The 21,347-nt window shown below is 44.4% G+C and overlaps 1 protein-coding gene across 9 annotated transcripts in view; it reads left to right on the forward strand.

Moving 5' to 3' along the window:
• Positions 1-7,877: 7,877 nt before the first annotated feature.
• Plcb4 (phospholipase C beta 4) overlaps positions 7,878-21,347 on the forward strand; it is a 358,529-nt gene continuing 345,059 nt past the window's right edge. For 2 of the 9 annotated variants that reach the window (XM_075962284.1, XM_075962287.1), the window contains exon 1: positions 7,878-8,016. The gene's annotated coding sequence lies outside the window, so the exon portion shown is untranslated. Of the gene's footprint in view, positions 8,017-8,098; positions 8,289-21,347 lie in introns of those variants that run through there. The other 7 variants (XM_075962286.1, XM_075962291.1, XM_075962283.1 and 4 more) reach the window with 6 other exon arrangements.

Raw genomic sequence — 21,347 nt, forward strand, 5'->3', positions numbered from 1 at the left:
AGTCCTGAGGTTGAACTAGGTCTTCATGCTCCTACAGCCAGCACTGTACCAAAGACCCTTCTTTCCAGCCCCATTATTAGGTCATTAATAATGTCACATGCATGCAGTAGAAAGGATTAGGGCTGGTCTATATGCATAGATATAGCTTGAAAATAGATCAGATTCCGCTGGGCAGTGATGGCGCACATCTTTAATCCCAGCACTCGGGAGGCAGAGGCAGGCGGATCTCCGTGAGTTCAAGACCAGCCTGGTCTACATAGTGAGTTCCAGGACAGGCTCCAAAGCTACGGAGAGACAGTGTCTTGAAAAAAAAAAAAACCCAAAATAGATCAACTTTAAAGGGGGTGCATTCGTTGCTTTTGCATAACTGCGACCAGAGTCTCTTAGAGAATAACTTCAAGGCTGCAGAATTCACTTTGTTTCCTGGTTTCAGAAGGTTCTGTCTGTGATCATTGGAGTATCATGGTGACCGGAGAGAATGGGAGAGAGCAGTTCACCTCATGGCAAACAGAAGGACAGAAAGGACAAGGTACCAGCAACAAGTAAAACCATCAAAGGTGTTCCTCTGGAGACCGACTTCTTCCAGGGAGGCCTCATCTCCAAAAAGCTTCACCACATCCCGAAATAGTGCCATCAGTTGGGGACGTTTAGTATATGTGCCTGTGGAGGGCATTTCATAGCCAAAGTGTAATGAAAAGGGAAGGAAGAAAAGAGAGTATCAATGTGTGAGTTTGTCTGCATTCATTGGAACAGACTCACAGGCAGGCTAACTAAGACACCGGCACATATTAATTTTCTTGTAGTATGTGAATGCTTGCTGGGGAACAGTCCTTTAAAATGTGTATCTTTACCACAACTTATCAACTTTAAAATATAGGCTGTTTTTTTTTCTTTTGCTGCAAAAAAGAAAAAAAAAAACCCAACAACTAAGATCCCGATTTTGCAGGGCCAAGTTTTACACTCTTTTGAGGTGAGACAGACAAATGGGTACCTGTGAAACCATGAGGCAAGTGCTATAAAGCAAGAATGTGCTCGGGCTGTAAGGAAACATCAGAGGCTTAATTCCACCTTAAAGGGCTGGAGAAGCTATGTTCTGAATGGCCAGGATGATTTAAGGGGTATTTAAGAAACAGTGCAATCAATACTACTTAATGACTGACTCAGGGTATGATGTGTGGCTGCCGAAGTTAAAGGGGACTTGCTGGGCCTGGTGATGGTGGCACATGCCTTTAATCCCAGCACTCAGGAGACGGAGGCAGGAGGATCTCTGTGAGTTCGAGGCCAGCCTGGTCTACAAGAGCTAGTCCCAGGACAGGCTCCAAAGCTACAGAAAAACCTGTCTTGAAAAACAAAAACAAAAGCAAACAAACAAAAAAAAAAAACACTTGCTGGTTCTCAGCCAGCCACTCAGAAGATTCCAAAACCAGTATTTTCTTTCTTTCTTTCTTTCTTTCTTTCTTTCTTTCTTTCTTTCTTTCTTTCTTTCTTTCTTTCTTTCGTTTGTTCAGTAAACATTTCTTATGCCCTCACTCTATCCCCGGTGCTGTGCAGAACTTGGAAATTCCAAGTACGTGAGCAATGTCCCCTGCCCTTGAGAAGACACACTCTAATACTGTGGTATGGTAGAGGGCAATGATGATCCCGACTGTTCTAGAGAGAGGGTTTATCTCATCAATTTCTACTCATGATGGGAATTCATATATGTAAAATTAATAAAATAAAATACTATCATTTTTACTTTGGCCTACACTTAAACCCTGAACCCAAATCAGCAACTTTCTTTGGGAAACATGGTGTAGGTACATGCAAGCCAAGGCGGGAATGGGCTTCTGCCTTTGGTACTGTCTCTGGCATCTCTGCCGTTGTTAGAAGTTCAGCAGAAAGGAGGCCCTTTATGAAGCAGTCAATGGAGACTCTCATTTCTGATTTTATCATCTGCATTTTTAAAAGACCTATTTATTTTTACATTTATTTTATGTGTCGGAGCCTGCATGTATGTAAGTGCAATGCCAGCATGTGTGGGGCTTGCAGGGGCCAGAAGAGAGCAATGATCCCCTGAAACTGGTCACAAGCTACCGTGTGGATCCTGGAAACAAAATCCAGATCCTCTGCAAGAGCGGCAGTGCTCTTAACCCCTCAGCCATCTCGCCATCCCCTTGACATTAGAGAGAAGAGCGAAAGCACAAACATTGCACAGGCCTCTTGTTGCTTATTACTTGTCTACCTAGTGACTTCAAAGAAGGGAAAATATCTGAGGGGAAAATGATGGCTGTACCCAGTTTCTACAAAGTTCCTTCCTCTATGATTTTCTCAGAATTGGAAAGATGTAAGCCTTCTTTGCAGTTGGCTTGGCCCAAGGCTTAGTAAGGAAGCATCTCCGACAACATTTGCTCCATTTCTTTGGTGTCTCTTGTACAGTGAGACACTTGTCCCACTAACATGGCAGAACCTCAGGTGTGTTGCAAGCATTCTAACTGACAAAACGTGGAGCCAGATACAGGGTAAAGATCAGAGCGACAAATGAGCAAGTCACAGTTAACTCTTAACTTGCTAACTCCACAGCTGAAAAACGGACTGAGCTTCTGTCCCCTCCGGTTTTATATTCCTCTCTCCACCCAGTCCTATCACTTCCTGTCTGTCTGTATAGTCCTCCAGACCTCTAGGGTTAACTAGTGGCTAGAAGTGCCCTCTGATCTCCAAGCTCACTTTGTTAGAACACAAACAAAATATCACCACATGGGTAAATCTCAGAAGCTCTGTAGCTTCTTCCTTAGTTAAAAGTTAGAGATTGTGTCCACCCATCTTAAAATAGTAGGAAAGTGTACTTAAGGAGGCATAACCTACAAGCAAGATTTGTTTTCTTTTAAATCATGAGTTTAAAAATTATAGACCAGCAGGGTATGGTGGTACCCGCTTTTAATCTCAGCACTCAGGAGGCAGAGGCAGACAAATTTCTGTGAGTTTTAGGTCAGAATAAGCAGGACAGCCTGGGCTACACACAGAAGAAAATATTATAGGCTATATTGAATTTTGTTGCTATTCCATTGGTCTTGTGTTCTGTTTTTTTTTTTTTGTTGTTTGTTTGTTTTAATTTGTTGAACAGCCAAGCTTACAACTTCTGACCCGAAAGGCCTTGGCTAGGCAGGCCGCCAGGGCAGGTAGCACAGCCTCTCTGAACTGGCCAGTGTTGACCAGACTGAATGATCAATTTTGACTTGTGACTTGGAATGACTGGATCATGGAGTCCTCTCTAGCCACTTCTCTAGCCACAGTAGAAGCAAAGTTGTAAAAATAAGTTGGTTTTCATCTTGGTCAGCATGAATCACAATGGCAAAATCGACTGTAGAAGGAAGGGCAACGTTATTTTTTGAGGGGGTGAAATTTTTGGCTTCCTGAAGCAGAAAGGAATGATAAATGTAAGAGACTTGTAGCTGGGCTGTAATTCCATCCACACGGAGCCAGGATGGAAGGAAAGAAAGGAACATGGAGTCTTGTGGAGGGTTCGGTTGGTATTTATGGTGTAAGGTAATGTACTTTGCTAACCTCATTTCAGCACAACTGAAGCAGCAGGGGGTGGAATGTTGTATTTACAAAAATGTTCCGGTCACATGTGAAGAAGGGAGAGAAATATGAAATCATACAAGTAGACCAGCACTGGCAGGCTCATTAAGCAATGCATATAACTTTCCACATGGTCACATTTCATTTTACATTATAGGCACCAGGTAAGTAGGGATAGCACACTTATTTGTAAGTCATATCCTGCCCCAAACTGCTGCTGTGTCCTTTTGAGGCTTTCTAATTTAACCCCTGTAACACACATCTCTCATATATCAAGGGAATGATTACAAATATTCTGACATTGATCTGCTGGCCTACTTTAAAAAAAATGCCTTATATCTTGTCCAGGAATATGTCACCATCTTATTTGTTCTTTTTGAATAAACTATGGAGTAGTTTACCACTTCATCCTTCCAGAACAATCTATGAACAGAAGGATTAAGCCTAGCATACTAGACTGTCCTGGAAACAGAGAAGTAGTGCATTAATTGGCTAGTGGCACCTTGCATGAACCAGTTTTGTTTGTTTGTTTGTTTTTAACTTGTTGGTTTTTTGAGACAGGGTCTTTCTGTGTAGTCCTGGCTGTCCTGGAACTTGCTTTAGAGACCAGGCTGGCCTTGAACTCACAGTGATTCACTTGTTTCTGCCTCTCTTGAGTGCTGGGATAAAAGCCATGTACCACTATTGCCCTGTTTGGGCAGTGTTGTTGTTTTTTTTACCCCCCCCCCCAGTTCTTTTTCACTTCCACAATAAATTGGATAAATTAATTTTATTATAGTCACGCAATGATGCCAGACTGTAAACATGAGGAAACTCTGGACAGAAGCTACAACAGGGATGAACTTCACAGACATAATGATGAATGAAAACTACCAGCCACATTCTTCATGATTAGCTTGACAGGAAATTCGGAAACAACTCGCTGGTATTGGGATAGGGTGGCCTGCATTATAGTGGTGGGGTCAGTAGGTGCTCCCAGAGAGAGGAGTGACTAAAACAGAATCTGGAGGACTTTCCATACTCTGTATCTTGATCCAGGGGTGATGGCGATCACGTGGGTGATTATACAAGTGAAAATTCCTTGGCTCCCATTTGATTTACACTTCCTGAACAGCAAACACCAGCATCCACCATCATTATCACCATCATCACCACCTTCACAATTTATTTAAGACTCCAACAGTATCATCATGCCCTCAGCTCCGCTCACACAGAAAATTCCACTCTTAAATAAATCATTTGGAATAGAATTAAACTGTCATTTCTGCTTTGCTTTTCTATGTAATCTCCATTTAAACACCAGCAACTGATATAACAGAAAATTAGGGCTTAAAAAAAAAAAACAATGGCTAGTATACAGTACACAAATCCAACCCTTGAACCATTTTCTTTCTAACCATTTTCTCAGTGTCTCCAAGTTGTTGTAATTCTCCAGCACACAATGAACCAACACACAGGGTTAGGGAGGGAGACCCTAGGGCCATGACACCTCCTATCTGGCCTGTCTGGTAGTCGCCCACTTTTCAAAGACGCATGTTTCTAATTAAGGCAAATGGGACAAATGGACCACTGGTCTTCCTTCCAAAGGACAACATGTAAAGAGCTAGGTAGGAACCTTGATTAATGGGCCACTTTAGACTAGGCTAAGAGATGCGCTGCTCTTTGCCCTTCCTCTAAAGAGTGTGGTCTTTTGCTATGGTCCAGAGTGTCAACGTCAAATTCCCCACTATAGCTCTTCCTCTTTCATATTTCACAAGAACAAGACTTTAAAATAAACTAAGCCGGGGACTGTTTGCATTATGGGTGAGCTCCCCCCCTTTCCTCTGCCTAATAATAATCTGCATAACATTGATGTGGCTAGGGAATTGGGACTATAGTGTCTGTAGGTGAGAGGTGTTCTGGAACCCATGTTCCAGGGAAAGCCTTCACAGTGGGTGCTGGCATCCTTGCGCGCTACACACGTCTCTCTTCTTGCAGCCTGGGAACCTGTCGGGCACAAAAAGGCCTTTGAAAAACATGTCTAAGAAGCCATTAAGAGGAGGAGAAAGGAGCCTCAATGAAATCATACTGCATTTAAGATTTAGAAAACTCCACTGTTTATAGAGCACTGAGTAGAGGGTGAGAATAAGCTTAATATTAGCGTGAGCACTCGATGTAACAGAAGACTACCTTATGTTTTTTACACGTATGCAAAATGAAATGTTTAGTCTGTAAAACTCGGTGTGAACTCTAGGGTAGAGGCTTGTTTTTATAGAAATTGGTACATGTGGTGGACCTCTTTGTGATGGCCATCGTATTTCTTACAAGCTCCTATCACGAAATGCAGTGTATTTCCCACGGTTTGTGTTTGGATAGAAAGTTGTTTAGTTTCTTTGGTCCATAAAATGTATGAAGTACTGTCTTGAATTAGGACTAGCTTTCCTTGCTGTTGGAGGGAATGGCTTGCTATGTGGAAGCCATGCAGAAGCACCCTGTCATCTCACACACGTGTGACTGCAGGATGGAACCGCTTGGCTCATTCTCGTCCCAGAAGCTCACCCATGGAAAGGTGAGCACTAATTGTTTTAAGCTACTATGTGTTGGCGGTTTTGTTAGCCATCCAAGACTAATTGGCTACATTTGAGTGCTTTATGTGCTAAGTTCTACTATTAAGAACTGTCAGTCACACAAATGGTAGTTTCTCGAACACTTTTCTGCAGATAATACTTGAGGAATATAGGGTATACAAAGGAAGACTTGAGGAACAACTGCATCTTTTATTGGCTGTGCAACCTGGGGCAAATGGTTTACCCTTTCTGAGCCATAGTTTTTCACACATAGGGAGAACACGCCTGCAGTGCTGCCCTAACCCCTTACTAGTCAGTCTCAGTTTAAGTTCACCAATATCAGAAGGAGTTGTCAGAAACGCAGAGCACCAGGTTTTACTCCCGTCATGTCCTACCCACTGGACCCCCAGAAGCACTGACATGGGCCCAAACCAACACATCTTCAAGACCCCTGGCCAGCCAAGTACCAGCTTTCTCTGGGATCTTTTGTGTCTTTTTAACCTTACAGGAAAAACTGGTCTAGGATTGCGAATGTTTCTCCTCAGTTCTGTCACAGGCAGGCTGGCTCAGTGCTCAGAAACCCTTCTCAAAGCTCACTTAAAACCGAAGCCTTGTGTTTAGCTAGGGAGTGCTCAGTGGCTCTCAGCCCATCTCCCTTAAGGTAGCAAACTGTTTTTTCTTTTTTGTTTTGAGACAAGGATCACGCTGGCCTTGAACCCACGATATAGTCTAGGCTGCTGTCAAAACCCATACCAACTGGGATTACAGGCATGTGCCATCACACTAGTTGATCAACTTTCGATGGTTAGTCCCCTTTTACTCCTGAGAGAAATTGCCAGAGAGAATCAGCGGAACGACTGTTTTGCATTTTTAACGGCTTGTGCCACAGTGCCTGGTCTGCCTCTTGCCCTAATAGCCTGCCCCTCTCCTCCTCATTTCTTAAGCTACCCTTCAAGCCAAGCCTTTTCCTCTTGACCCGCTAGACCAGCTCAGGCAGCTGAGCATGCCCAGTTCAGCCTGGAGCATGGGCCCCAGTCCCCAGTGCGCAGGTGCCACGTCTCCGGGTTTTGGTGGCCGCCGTCAGGCGGGAGGGGGTGGGGGGAGGAAGCTAGAGAGTCCTCGGTTGGAGGAAGCCCTCGGGGAGTTCCGGAGCAGCTCGGATAGGGTCTTCACAAAGGGTGTCCCTGGATGCACACTGCCAGACCGCCTGAGGACTTGGGACATCCGGGTGTCGGTTGCAGGGCCAGGGCGAACTGGGAGAGCTGGCTGGAGCGGCCCCCAGCATCCCTGGCACCAAAGTCTGGGTGTGGAGTGGGGTGCACATCTTAGGATCACTTGGGGGAAGACTTTGGAAATCACTTTTTCTCTGGCTCAGTGTAAGCGTGTTGTAGTACTTCCTCCGGCAGATTGTTTCTCGGGCTCAGTGAATAAAATGCCTATTTCTCGCAGTGCCTGCTGCAGTGTACACGCTCTCCGTGTTTGTTCAATGTAACATAGACGAAAGCGCAGTTCCCGCTCCCGGCTCTGGCTGGCCCGCGCCCCCTCCTCCCGGGCAGGGCACCCGCTGGGTCGTTGGCCACCAGAGCGTGGTGTCCCGCTGCGGGCTTAGCTCAGTCCCCGCGGGCGCGTCCCGGGACCCTGCACCCGGAAAGCAGCGGCGACCCCGGGACAACCAACCCGCTACCCCCGCCCCCCCCCACGGCCGGCCCGCTCGGCCCCGGTCCACCCCCAGCCCCGCCGGGCGCCGCACTGGGCATGCTCCGTAGCCTGGGCAGGTTGGGGCTGCGAGGCGACGGCTTGGGCTCCAGAGGCAGCGTCGCGGCCGGGAGCAAGGGCGGCGGGCCCGGGGCCGCACGGGGCCCGGCTCGGCGGGAGCGACGGGCGGCGCCCCGGGCAGCGGGCGGCCGAGGTGAGCGCGGCGGGGAGGCGCAGGCCGGTGGGGGGCGGAGGCGGCGGAGGGCGGGGCGGCGCCGGAGGGGCTCGGCCGCCGCGGCGGCGGGGAGGGGGGGTGGCGGCGCGCGAGCGGCTAAGGAGCCGCGCCGCAAACAAGCTCTCACACGCGCGCACACACACGCACACACACAGACACACACACACGCGCGCGCGCGCGCATACACACAGCGGGGCTCCCGGAGGCGGCGGCGGCCGCATCCCCGGCAGCGACTCGCCTCGAAGTGACAGGTAGGAGAAGGCGCTTCGGGTCCCGCCCGGGGATGCTCCAGTCGCTCCCGGCCCGCCGGGCTACTCGGCTTCCCGCGGGTGCGTCCCGGACGCGCGCGCGCGCCCCCGGATGCCCTGCCGGGGGACCCGGTGCAGGTGCGGGGTGCGAGGCGCCCTGAGCGGGAGGCAGGGACCCCGCCGCCACCCGCCTCCCCGGCAATCATCTGCTACTGGGTTTCCTCTGCCTACCCGGACGTTCACCCGCTTCTGCGCTAGAAATAGCTCCGCTCGACGTGTATATGATTATTTTGGTTGGAAATAGTTGGCACTGTGCAACGCATGTAAATGTGTGTGCGTGTGCATCTTCAGCGTCTTCTGGGGACAGCTTAAGAATGATAGAGCGTTTCCACTTGACACTGACAGGCTAAGCGCTCCTTCTGGGCAGTGTTTGGGCCTCCTAAAAGCACGTAAATGAAGGTTGCTTTATTTTCAGAAGTTTAAAGTTGTTTTTCTTAGTCAATTAGACCCTGTCTATATTGTACAAAATTTCCGAGTTTAGACTTAGTAAACTACTGAATCGAAGTGTGAAAACATAGAATTCTCCAAATGAACAAGTCTAGAGTCTTAAAACCAGCATTTTTCTAGAAAGAATGGCAAGTGTCCATTATATTTCCACAAATATGCACGCATTTGAGATATGATTTTTTTTAAAAAAAACTTCCTATAGCGATTCTTCCTATTGTTGTAAAGCAAGGTGCTTGAGATTTATTTGGGACAAAGCATTTGTGGACAGTCACCATTTTTTTTAAAGCCCAAGTGGAATACATGGTGGGCCATAAACTTAAGTTTTCCATTGTGGAGATATGTGTTAAGTGGTTTGGTTGGAAGTAATGTCCAAACGCAGGCAGATGTACAATGCTTTCAAAAAGAATTGAATTTCTCCTTTAAAGAGAAATCAGATCGTAGAGATGGTCAGCAAGAGCAACCAGTGACTTGACCTGGGCGTACTCCTGTGAGCCCAGAAAGTGAGGAAGAGGGGGAGATAGTGTGTGTGTGTGTAAAATTTTAACTTAATTTTTTTTTTTAGTGTTTTCAGAACTGGTGGTTTTTAAGAGATGTGTTTGAACTGAGAACCTAATGTCTTGAACCCTTCAAACTTTGATAACCTAAGTCTCAGAATCATACCGAGGATCAGACATTCAGCTCACCAGAATCCTGTGGTGTAATCCCTGGCTGGCTGTGTTATGTAATCTAGCATGCTGGGTTTTTTTTTTTCACAGAACAGTCTTGCATATTTTTCAACTGGTGTATTGATCTATTATATCATCTTTTAAAACTGTAGACGTTTACACATGACCGGTGTCTTGGGTGAACCTGTAAGAAAAAATTACATTTAAAATGAAATAGCGTTTCTGAGCCTTTTTATGGTCACGAAACTTTGCTGACGGAACTAGTGTGTCTTAACATGACACAATATGCTGCCAAGTGCTGTGTGCTACGTCCCTGGTTGTGCTTCCCTCCAACTTCTGTTACTCAGCCATCAGAACTTAGTTTTGATTTAGCTTTGATGATATCACTACCAAGCTCTGAATTAATCACTGTGGAAATGCTGTTTTACAAGTAACTGTCAAAACAGAATTTCAAAGACTCCATTTGATCACAGGGAACACATTTACATCTGTTGGAATAATTCTACTTTTATTTTACAAATGCACACCCACACAGAAGGGCTTCGTACTGCAATATTCTTTCACAAGCTTTCTATCTGTGTGCTGGGAAATGTGAATGACGTTAAACTTGCATGCCCCGGAACCCAGGCTGTGTGCTTGTTGTCATATCAGATAGGGAAATAACAGGAATTAAAAAACCCTTCAAGGTTTCAAAAGAGCTTTTGGAGAGGTGGATTTTAAATATTTGTATCACCCTTGAAATAATTCATTCCATCTCCAACAGAGACCCTTTAGTGCTAATGTGTTTGTTTGTTTTCTTTCCAACAATGTATCCAGCTGCCTTTAGGTCCATCAATGTATACTGCTGATTTGGGCAGCGTGGAACATATTTGGCAATCCTAGTGAACATGGTATTTCCTTAGGCTGCTGCTAATCTCTTTTAAGATTTGATTTACTGGTAATCAAATGACCAAATGCTTGCCTTGCTTTCATGCCTACCTACCCTTTGTGTAAAATTGGGTTTATACACAGTTGAGGTGTCTGTGAACCCACTTCAGTGGCATGCTAAGTTGTGTCAGGCTGGAATATAAGCTTCCGGGGACAGTGTCTGCTTGTCAGCCTGGTTTTTCAAATGCAGGTGGCAAACCCAAATGTCATAATTAATAAATAATTTTGGTGGATTTTCACAACGTTAATAATTAGTTGCCACATTGGATTTTTTTAAAATTATAAAATCTTATGTTGCAAGTAAATTACATATTTTTGGACCAGAGCAGTTAGGTAATAGTGCTTTGTGAAGGAATAATTTTTGTAATTTTCACACTCTCAACAAATGCCCTAATAGTAAACACACATATTTTGGGGAAAATATAAATATTACTTGAAAAATGAAAATTATGAGGCAGATTAGGACGTCCTTAATGTCATTTGTGACCACTTCTAGAGTAGGAACAAAAGAGCATGTTTTCCTAGCAAGGATGACCCAGGCCTTGAGAACGCTATCACTGTGAGTTCCGTAAAAGCAAGAAGCTCTGCATTTGATACTTAGAATGAGGTCAAGGGGCCCATGAGGATGTTTAGTGACCACTATTGGCAGTTGGTGTCCAGGTTGCAGTTTGTAAACAGTTCCTTTTAACTTCCCGAGTGAATGTGTCTCTGGAAGAGACCTGTTCACGTCTTGAGAAATAAGGACATCTTCCAGCACTGACAGGCACCTGGTTTTGCAGCTCCTGTTCCAATGTTAACCTTGTTTGCAAGGATGCTGCTTAACTCTGAGCCCTGTTCACGTCCGCCCCCCCCCCCCCCCCCGTCATAGGCAGGGCACAGAATAACCTTGCTTCTGTTCCTTTGTGTTTGTTTTTCTGTTTAATAGTTTTTCCTTTGATAAAGCCTCCCCTTTAGAGCAGAGCTGCTTCCTCAAGCTGTAATATTGTTTTCTAGTTATGACTTTGAGTGTCCGTGCCTCCGGTTCTTTACCCCCACCAAATATAAGAATGGGTGTAATTCGCCTGTGGTGTAGGGAGACTCCAGTACTCATAGAGCAGTGAGCGGGTGAATGAGAATCTTGCATCGTCCTTGTATGTAAGCCTACTTTCAGAAAGTCAACCCAGTTCTCATGATCGTGAACCTCACTTACTGAAGCCTGGCTGGGCTTTCCTCTCTTTGGATGCTGTGGTCCTGTGGAAGGTGTAACCAGAGTTCCTGGAGGGTGGTGGTAATGCCCTCCATTTCAAAACTTAGCCAAGAGGTCGTTTTGTTTGGGAGGATGAATGTCCAATTTTTTTTTAAAAAAATATTCCCAGTTTCAACGGTGCCTTTCCTTTCCTTTCCTATATGGAAACAAAATAGGACGTGGATGAGAAGAGGGTCTTCTCTGAAGACCTCTCCCGGCTGCTCCTCACAGAGCATGCAGTGAGAATCCCCTCCGCCATGTGATCACAGAGCCTTATCTTCTCTCCACTGGGAGTCTCCCATAGCTCTTCTCACAGGATCCCTGGAGGATTCCAGGCAAATGTTACTTCAGTGTCCACCACCCTTGGAGAGCATTGTTTTCCCCCTAAACAATTAAAGGATGTTATTGAGCTCCTTAGCACAGATGAACTAAAGTAGCCATTTCCTTAGAGGCAGGAAGAATAGCGTAAGTCAGATTCACCTTAAGTGAATACAGCGGTCAGGTCTTTAATTTTTACTTCTTTCCAAGTGACAATTACAGCCGGCACTGGAGCCATTCCTTGGTAACATTTGGCATTTAATGGCTTGAAAAGAGGTGCATTCTCATGAATTCGTGTTGCTTTGTTAATTTTAGATTAATTTATTTTTATTTTATGTGTATGCATGTTTTGCCTGCCTGTATGTCTTAGTAGCATGTGTGTGCAGTGCCCTAGGAGGCCAGAAGAGGGCATTGTATCCTTCGGAACTGGAGTTACAGAGGGTTGTTAGCCGGCCACCACGTGGCTGCTGGGAACCTAACCTTGGTCCTCTGGAAGATCAGCGGCAGAGCTACCTCTCTAGCCCAATGTGAGTTCACTTTCAAAACTTATGATTTTGATAAGTATGATTAGTGTCTGTGGTACTTATTAATAATACTTAATTTTATATATTTGAAATATGCTTAGAAGAGTCTGGGGGACTCACCAGGCTGCGCAAATGGTGCATGACCCCCACAACGTGAAGAACTTTGGCCTGAGACATGGCCCCTGTCAAAGTTGTTGGGTGAGTAGCTGGGGAATTGTGTTCTGGGGTTGCCTTCACATGAAATGGCACATTTGAGATCCTACGGTGCTGGAAGAAGTCATCCCTGAGCTTCAATCCTGACCCTGTCCCATGGCAGCCATGTGGCCTCGGCTGATTCTGGTGTTAAAGAATGCTTCACCACCCTGCCTCTGAGCCAACCGCAGGCTAAGGCTGGTATAGCATGATTGGTGCTGGGGACAGCATTCGTGTTGCTGTGGCAACCACTTTGCCTCTTCTCCCACCAATGCTACCAAGATCGCTGCTCACAATTCTTACTTTCCTCCATCAGGGGCAGATGGCGCTGGCTTATTTGTTAAAGCCCGCCCAGGGGAAGCTCTTATTTATATTTATTTATAATATTTACACTTCTATCCTGCAATCAGGGAAGGTTCCAGTGACCCCACAGGCCACCTCCTAGTGCCAGATCTTCCTCAGGACTCATCCCACCTTGTGACTGCATTTGGATAGAGAAATCCAACATTACTCAGCTCCAGTTGCCTTGAGATTCTGTGAGTGTAGGGTTTTGAACTGTAATGCGGGAGCCAGATGCTATCCCCAGGGCCTCTGTCCCTCAGCAAGGCTTTAAAATAGACCATATTAAGTCATTTAGCCTTGCAAGGACAGAAACATCCATGAGAAGAATTTGGGGACCGCTGATGTTTAGGGGCACATCGTGGCTCCTTTTTTCCCATGGGCATTGGTGGGAACACTCAACTTCTTTGTTCAGGGTACTATTAACAACGGTAAAGGTGAAAAAACAAAACAAAAACCCAAAACCAGATGCTTGTTGAGACCTTGAAATGTGCCCCTTCGTTCACTTCCTCCCCTGGGCTCTTTTTCTTGAGACTATGGAGTGGTAACCGACTCATGTTTGCATTTGGAGAGAACGTACATTTGAGGGGTTAATCATGGGTTAGGGCTTAGAGTTGAGATGAAATCCAGGTGAATTGACCCCTAAACCATTTTTGTTTTGTTCTGGGTCTGGCTATGTTGCACATGCTGCTCCGAACTACAAATCCTCCTGCTTTAGGCTCTCTGGCGCGGGGATTATAAGCAAGCAGCATGTTAGCCCAGAACTCCCTCCAGCTCTCTTCAACCGTGCTTCTGTGTTCCCTGTAGTTAGGATAGAGCATGGTGCGGAGAGGAGGGGTCTTATTCTTTCTTTTTCTTTTTTGCCATAAAACATGGTGTGGCACTTACTTTAAGTGACTGGACTGAGATGTAATAGATAAGCTTCTGGCAACTGCTGCGAAGATGGAATCGGAATAGCAAGTTGAGGATCAAGCCCTGTTTCCTCATCCTGCTGCTCTCGGGACTTCTGTCTCTGCAGTGGCATAGGCTGGAAGTCTGAGAGAGGGAAGTGAGTAGATGCTAACCGAGGGTGGGGGGCATTGCTGCCTATGCAAGGTCGGCACCCGAGGGCTACTTTTCACCTGGCGGTTTTATGGTGTCCGTGAGGCTGTTGTAGCCTCTGGTTTAGGAGCCAGGTAAACAGCATACATAGGTGCTGCCGACAGGTGTCAGAGACCTTAGGCGTGGTGGCCCATTTGTGTCCCTTTCTAGGAGCAGCTGTCAAAGGATCCTGCCACTGCATACACATTTTAAAAAGGAACACAGAATATAGGGTACTGGATATGTGAAATCTTCCCACTGGAAAGTGATCAGATGGGGTTGGAGAGATGATTAAAAACATTGGCTGCTTTTCCAGAGGACCCAGGTTTGATTCCCAGTACCAACATGGTGACTTAAAACCATCTTCAATTCCAGTCTCAGTGGATCTGATAGTCTTTGTGGAGACCAGGTCTCTACATGCACAGACATGCATGCAGACCAAATACTCATACACATAAAATAGGTTAGTAGATAAACCAAAAAGTGCTTGGAAATTGGGCTGCGGAGATTGCTCAGTGTGTAAAATGCTTGCCACGTAAATATGAAGACCTCGGTTATATCTCAAGAGTCATGTAACAAAGCTACTTGCTTGTCATCGCAGAGACTCCCAGCACCGAGGAGCTGGAGCCAGGCAGAACCTGGGGCTAGCTGGCCAGCCAGCCCCGCCCAATCAGTGATCCCCAGACCAGTGAGAGACCCTGCCATGAAAAACAAAGCCCAAGATTGTTGCAAATGAGGAATGACCGTTAACATCTGGCCTCCACTGGCATGCACACTACCCCTGTTGGTGCCTACCCTGACACGTTTGTGCCAGGAATTCAGCCTGAGAGCTCCATGTTGATCCTTGTGTCAGCTGTAAACTCTCAGATGCACCATGTCCTAGAAAATACCATTAGTTTTATTTGATTTTTAAAACAGTTTTTTTTAAAAGGGGAAGGGTTTACATTTGTTGTATAGTCCTTTATTTTGAGTATAGAGTTTAGATTCTGAATTTCTGGCTTTTCCTGTCTCTTTGTTTTCTAAGGTAAATGTGCAGCATCGGGAGAGGGGGGACATTTTTTTCTATCCCATTTCTTGACAATGCTTTGAAATGTGAACAGTCTGGAATAGAAAAATGAGTAACTTCCCCTATTGAGGGTCAAGGAGTTCTCTTGCCTTGGTCACTGGTTTGAATTCTGTCAATCATGGGATGTCCCTTCCTCTATCGACAGTTGCTATATTTGCTCTGAGCATAGAGAAATTAGATCTGTTTCTGCAGGTGAGCTTTTCAAGGTGCATCTGCCCTAATTTTTCCTTCTCACTCATCAGTGGGAGATCACGTTGGGTCAAATAAAAGTGCAGTCCCTTGGGATGGGGTTCTCCTTTCTCTATTGATGTTCTGTTATTTGAATAGACCACCCAACGTCCTCTCTGGAGTTTAACTTTTTATTTTTACTGGTTTCTAAAATGATGTAATGATGTAAGTGAGGTACTGATATATTCCAGTTGCAATGACAATGCAGGAAGACAGTAGCAATATATAAAGTACTCTTTCCCACCTACACCCTCCCCAGATATAACCATTGGCAACAGCTTCAAGTGTCTCTCTCTTCTCCCTTAGTCCATTCATTTACATACTCAGATACATAGACGTGGTTTTCGTGTTATGTAAGTTGGAGCATACTGTACATGCAGATGCCTTTTCTTATTATATAAACTGGATCATACCACATCTATCTTTGCGTGGCTTGCTTTGTCTTCAAAACTGTATATCATAGCAATTTTGTTGTCTGCATACTGGTTTTCTCATCTCTGCAGCACTGTAGACAGCTTGGTGTGACATATAATCTTGTAGTATGTAAACGCCAGGATTTAACCATTTTCTCACAGCTGTATGGGAAAAGAAGATTTCTTCTCATTGGTCTTCATGAATATGTGTGAAAATTCCTTATTACTAAATTCCAAGAAATAGAATTATTTGGCCAAAAAGGCACATGCACTTTTAAAATTCAGAGAAAACACTGTCACATTGCCTTTTCAAAAGGTCCCCGGTGGTGGAATTTCTGTCTCACAGAGCCTCAGGTTCTGCATAGGAATGGATCTTCTAACCGAAACCTAGCCTACATTGCTACAGAGCTACTAATTCAATTAGCCTTCAGTTTTATGCTGTATACCCGGAAATGACTTTAGAAACAGATCATGTACTTAAACTACAGTACTTAATAAAAAAGTATTCTCTAGTTAAGGGACTAATGGGAAAGCCCTTTAATAAAGAGATATTTTGTAGAATCGGAGTTAAAAGTCTGTTTCCTGATCATCTTGGTTAGCTTTGAGATTTTCCAGCAGGGACATGCTATGAACATCACGGAATTGTCTTCAGAGAAGTCGGGGCCTACGGAGCCAATGCATAATGCAGATTGATACTGACCTTGGACAATTAAACTAATTTGGAGGCTAAACATGCCTCTCTGAACTTACTGGTAAATTTAGATTTGCTAATGTAGTCTGCTTTCCGTGGTATGGGTTCTGAGTCCCTGTGTTCAAATAATTGCAGGTCAAAATTGTTAGGGGGAAACAGCATCTATACTGAACATGTTCATAGTTATTTCAGGCAGGCCCTCTGTGACTGAGCTCCATCCACAGCCCTAGATATTTTTTTGAGGGTTATTCCCTGAACAATACAGTATTGTAACTATTTATACTATATGAGGCATCTTAAGTAATGAGGTGACTTAATGTATAAAGGAGGATATGTAAGCAGATGCCACACTGTTTTATCTAAGGGACTTGAGTATCTGTGGAATCCTGGAAACAGACTTCTGTGGACGCCGAACAACAGCTGTATAGAGTTATCAAAGAATCCCCTATGCTAGGGTTGGTAGTATTTATCTGTAAGCTTAACACCCAGGAGGTTGAGGCAGAAGGATCTTGAGTTTGAAGCCAGCTTAGGTTACATAAGCACTACTCACGTCTCAATATACAAAACTTCCCAAACCCAACCCACCAAAGCAACAAAAATGTGAATAAGCTTGCAACAAAACAAGAAAAACAGGTGTCCCTAATATCTTCTAAGAGATTTTTGAGGAATCAATGGCATGGCCTTCTTACTGAGTTTCTTTAGTGGGTACTTGAAGTTAATTTTATTAGTTTGAGAAATGAACTGAACACAAAGGACTATGTATCTTAGAAACTACATGGTTTATTCATTTCAAGACTTACTGGAAAAAGACATAGTAAATCTAGGTCACTGATATTGGACTCTTTTAGAAGTGACTGTTTTGATAACTATAATTATTAACAATAACATAAATCCACTTAGTCGTTGCTTTTCAGAATTTGATGGCTTGCCCACAGGAGCTCGAATTACCTTAAAGCCTCTCCATCGGGGTCAAGATATCCTGATGGGAGTTTGAGGCAGGAAGACGGAATCTTGTCTGCGTTTCAGAGATGGGTCTGAATCCTTCATTTGTTCCTCCAGATACCCGTTTTAAAACACACTTCTGGTTAGCTTGGCAGTGACATTCAGATCCTGATTGTATGCCTTCTGCATGTTTATTTTTACAGCACACTGTGAATTGTAGAAATACGGCAAGAATCAGTTGGATTCCCTTGGCATGGAAATCTGACGTCTGTGCTAGGTTTGCTGGTGGAAACCTTATAGTATTTCACAGTTTACAGACAATATCTGTAAAAACTCACTCTTCAAACCTGTGTCTCAGGACCTGATTAGACGATATGTGTCAACCAAGTCCTTTGGGGCGGGCACTCTAAAGGTACCTTTTAGATAATGTGGGCAAATACCAGGCAGTGGTTGTGCACGCTTTTAATCCCAGCACTCGGGAGGCAGAAACAGGCGGATCTCTCTGAGTTCGAGGCCAACCTGGTCTATAGAGTGAGGTTCCAAAAGCTACATAGAAAAACCCTGTCTCAAAAAATAAAAAGAAGGGAAGAAAGAAAATGTGGCCAAGTGTAGGAACACAATGAGGGCAAGTGCTAAAAGGCGGCCTAGCAAGAATGACTGGGGATTTGTGACTGTCAAAAACTGTTGCCTTTGTAGGGACACAGTGACCCTGTGATATCACAGAAGGGGAAGCAGGAGTCTGTGCATGCCTACCTCTGTCGCTGTAGATAAACCCAGATAGAAGTCACAGAGCAATGGTAGGCAGGGTGGAAGGAGTTGGAATATAATCTGGAGAGGTGAAGGAGGAACTCAGCTACCCCATTTGGTAGAGTAGGAACCATGTCAGCTAGATTTCAGGTTGAGGCAGAAAACCTAAAGTCTGTTTTATGAAAAAGTAAAACTTTAGCTGCAACAATTTAATTGAAAGTTGAGAATGTTCCATAGTATCCTATGGCTGCTTTTGGTAAGACTTGTGGCCATCCTTGGAATAGCTTTTGTTTACAGTGTTTAGGTGTCATTTGGAATAGACTATCTTTCTTAGGTAAGACCATAGAATGGCAAACTTCATCTCCTTTATCTGATAGGCTAGGGCTAGAGGTAAAAGGGATTCATAATGTCTGTCACCATCCAATTGGATACCTGGGGTGTCATTTCTTTGCTTTTAATATTTTATTAAAATATTTTATCTAAAATGTTAGGTACCCAGGGAAGAGAGTAGGAAGGAATTAAATTATTAGCAGTGATCTGCTTTCAAAGAAGTCAATTTAACGAAGTGATTAGCATCATGAGGTGGACACGAGCGAACTCTGTTTTCTCATTTGTTCAGCAGAGCAATAAAGACACCAGATATCAACTCCATCTGCTTTCTTGTATTTCTGATCCTATTGTTTGAAAAGGTGAGCCACTCTGTTGGGTTTGTGCATTTGTTCTTCATGAGCAAACAATGAAACTTGATTATAATCATAAAATCGGGCAGCTGGAAAGAGTTTCTCTTTCCTTACATCCAAAGTTTATAGCTTAAGGATCCAAGACTCAAGCTGCCTTGTGGACCCAGAGTTGGTGACTCAGGTGTAACATCCTCATTTCAGAGGAAACAAATGGTGCTTGATTGATTCACTTTTGTAGTTGCTGCCAGAGATTTTGAAGTCCCTGCTCCCAAGGGCTTACTTGGCCCTTGCACAGAAAGTCCTTTTTCTGTATTGGGGCAGAACTTCATGAATAGTCTTCATCATTTAGCACTTAACCTGGTAGTCTCTGGAGACTTCGCTATTGCTCTACAGAGTGAGCATTGCCTCACCCTAAAACTCCTTCTGTAGGTGATGGTTCCTTTACTTTTACATTCTGTCAACTAACTGTTTACTGCAAACTCCTGTAGCTGGAAATTTTTGTCTGAGCTTCAAAAGCATCCTTTGTCTGCTAGAGATCTTGACTTTGAAGCCTCATGGGTGCCTGCAGGTCAGAATGCCCCAAACAGAAACTCTCAAATTCACTCCAAATGTGTGTTTTGTCTCAGTTTCTAAATCTTTGTGTGCCAAGTTGCTCATTTAGAGGGTCCCCCCCCGACATGCTCCCTTAATAGGTCTTTGTCCACTCTTTTCCTTTCTTGATACCATTGCTCAAGTTTATGACTGTAGTGGGTTTTGTCCTACTATGACCAAATGCTTGGCAAGAAACACTTTAAAGAAAAGGTGGTTTATTTTGGCTCACGGTTTGGAAAGGTACAGTCGCTTCTGGTCAGGAAGGCATGGTAGAAGAGCTGGCAGGTAGGTACAAGGTTGCATGAGGATGAGGTTGATATTTACATCGATGCTGATCAGGAAGCCTAGAGAGCCTTTGTCTGGAACCTGGACTGTAATGCATGAGACCTGTTCCTCAGTGATCAACTTCCTCTAGCTAGGTCCTACCTCCTTATGGTTCTGTAGCCTCCAGAAATAAGCAGCACCAACTGGGGATCAAGGGTTCAAATACATATGCTTGTGGCAGACAGTTCAAGTTCAAACCATAACCATAACAATATCCTTTTCATTTGCAGCCATGACTGATATAGCTGTATAACCCACCCTCTGTCCCTCATCCATTAGTCATGCATTCTACTGGCTTCTAAGTGAGCATCAGCTATTCTTAACAGTGATGCCGTTTTTTTCCCCTTCTTTCACTTAGGGCTTTATGGTTTTCAGGAAGATAGACACAGAAACATAAATTTATCTTTGCCTCTGACTTCATCCTTCACATCAGCTAAAGGAATTGGCACAAAACAAGTCTTGTATTGTTTTTTTGTTTATTTGATTAATTAATTTATTTTGGTTCTTCAAGACAGGGTTTCTCTGTGTTGTCCTGGCTGACCTGGAACTCACTCTGTAGACCAGGCTGGCTTTGAACTCACAGAGATCCATTTGCCTCTGTCTTCTGAGTGCTGGGATTGAAGGCGTGCACCACCACTGCTCAGCGTCTGGTAGCGTTATTTATAAAGCCCTTCCACAACTCCCTGCTACTTTTAGAACTAATTTCTGTTTCCCTTATTTTCTAAATGCAGGCCACCTTTGGCCTGAACTCTGCAGTGAGATTTTAGCTCCTTTATTTATATAACCTATATTAAGCTTTATTAAACTCCAAGAACATAGATGCTGTGGATGCTGTGTACTTGCTGACTTTGAACCACACACCCTCCTCCGGGCTGAATCTGTCCAGATTGTCATAGACTCTGGGTGGGGGTCATTATCCCTCAAAACCACTTTTGATTTCTACCCCAGAGCAGGTGGGTGCTGCACCTTTGTCTCCATGTCAACGGAGCATGTTTTCACTACAACACAGCCCTCATGCACAGAAGAAACAAAAATGGTGCATATTGGGGACTAAATAAGCATCTCTTAAATGAGTATTAAATCATGTTAAATTCTGCCCATGGAGTAAATTAGGAAAGCAGTGAACGAGCAAGCCAAAGGAGTACCACAGTTAATAACCTGAAGCCGTCTATACGCCTGTTATAGAGGAATGGTAGGGTGCTGACAGATGGCAGAATAGCCATTTTGGGAAGGGTGATCAGTAATCTGAAAACTCTGTGTTCATTATTTTCCTAACCGAAACTCTAATGTTATAATAGCAAACCACGCCCAGTGATGTTTCCCAGGAGACAGTTTATCATCTACTCCTGGAGGCCGCAGGCTTGTGTGTCTTTTCTGTATCGTGAGCTCAGGTTCAATAGGTTATGCTTCTTCTGCATAGTGTATTTCCTTACAGCACCAAGTTAGAGAAATTTCTCCATTTCATACTTGCAGGGATTTCACGGGAAAAGGTGATTTATTAAAGAGAATATTTTTATTTAGCCGGGCTTAGGGTGATCTAAAATGCTTGGTACTTACTTTTTGCATTGTACTTTGGTTTCATAATGACCTGTGAACATATCAC

The sequence above is a fragment of the Microtus pennsylvanicus genome, chromosome 2, assembly GCF_037038515.1.
Source record: "Microtus pennsylvanicus isolate mMicPen1 chromosome 2, mMicPen1.hap1, whole genome shotgun sequence".
NCBI lineage: Eukaryota > Metazoa > Chordata > Mammalia > Rodentia > Cricetidae > Microtus > Microtus pennsylvanicus.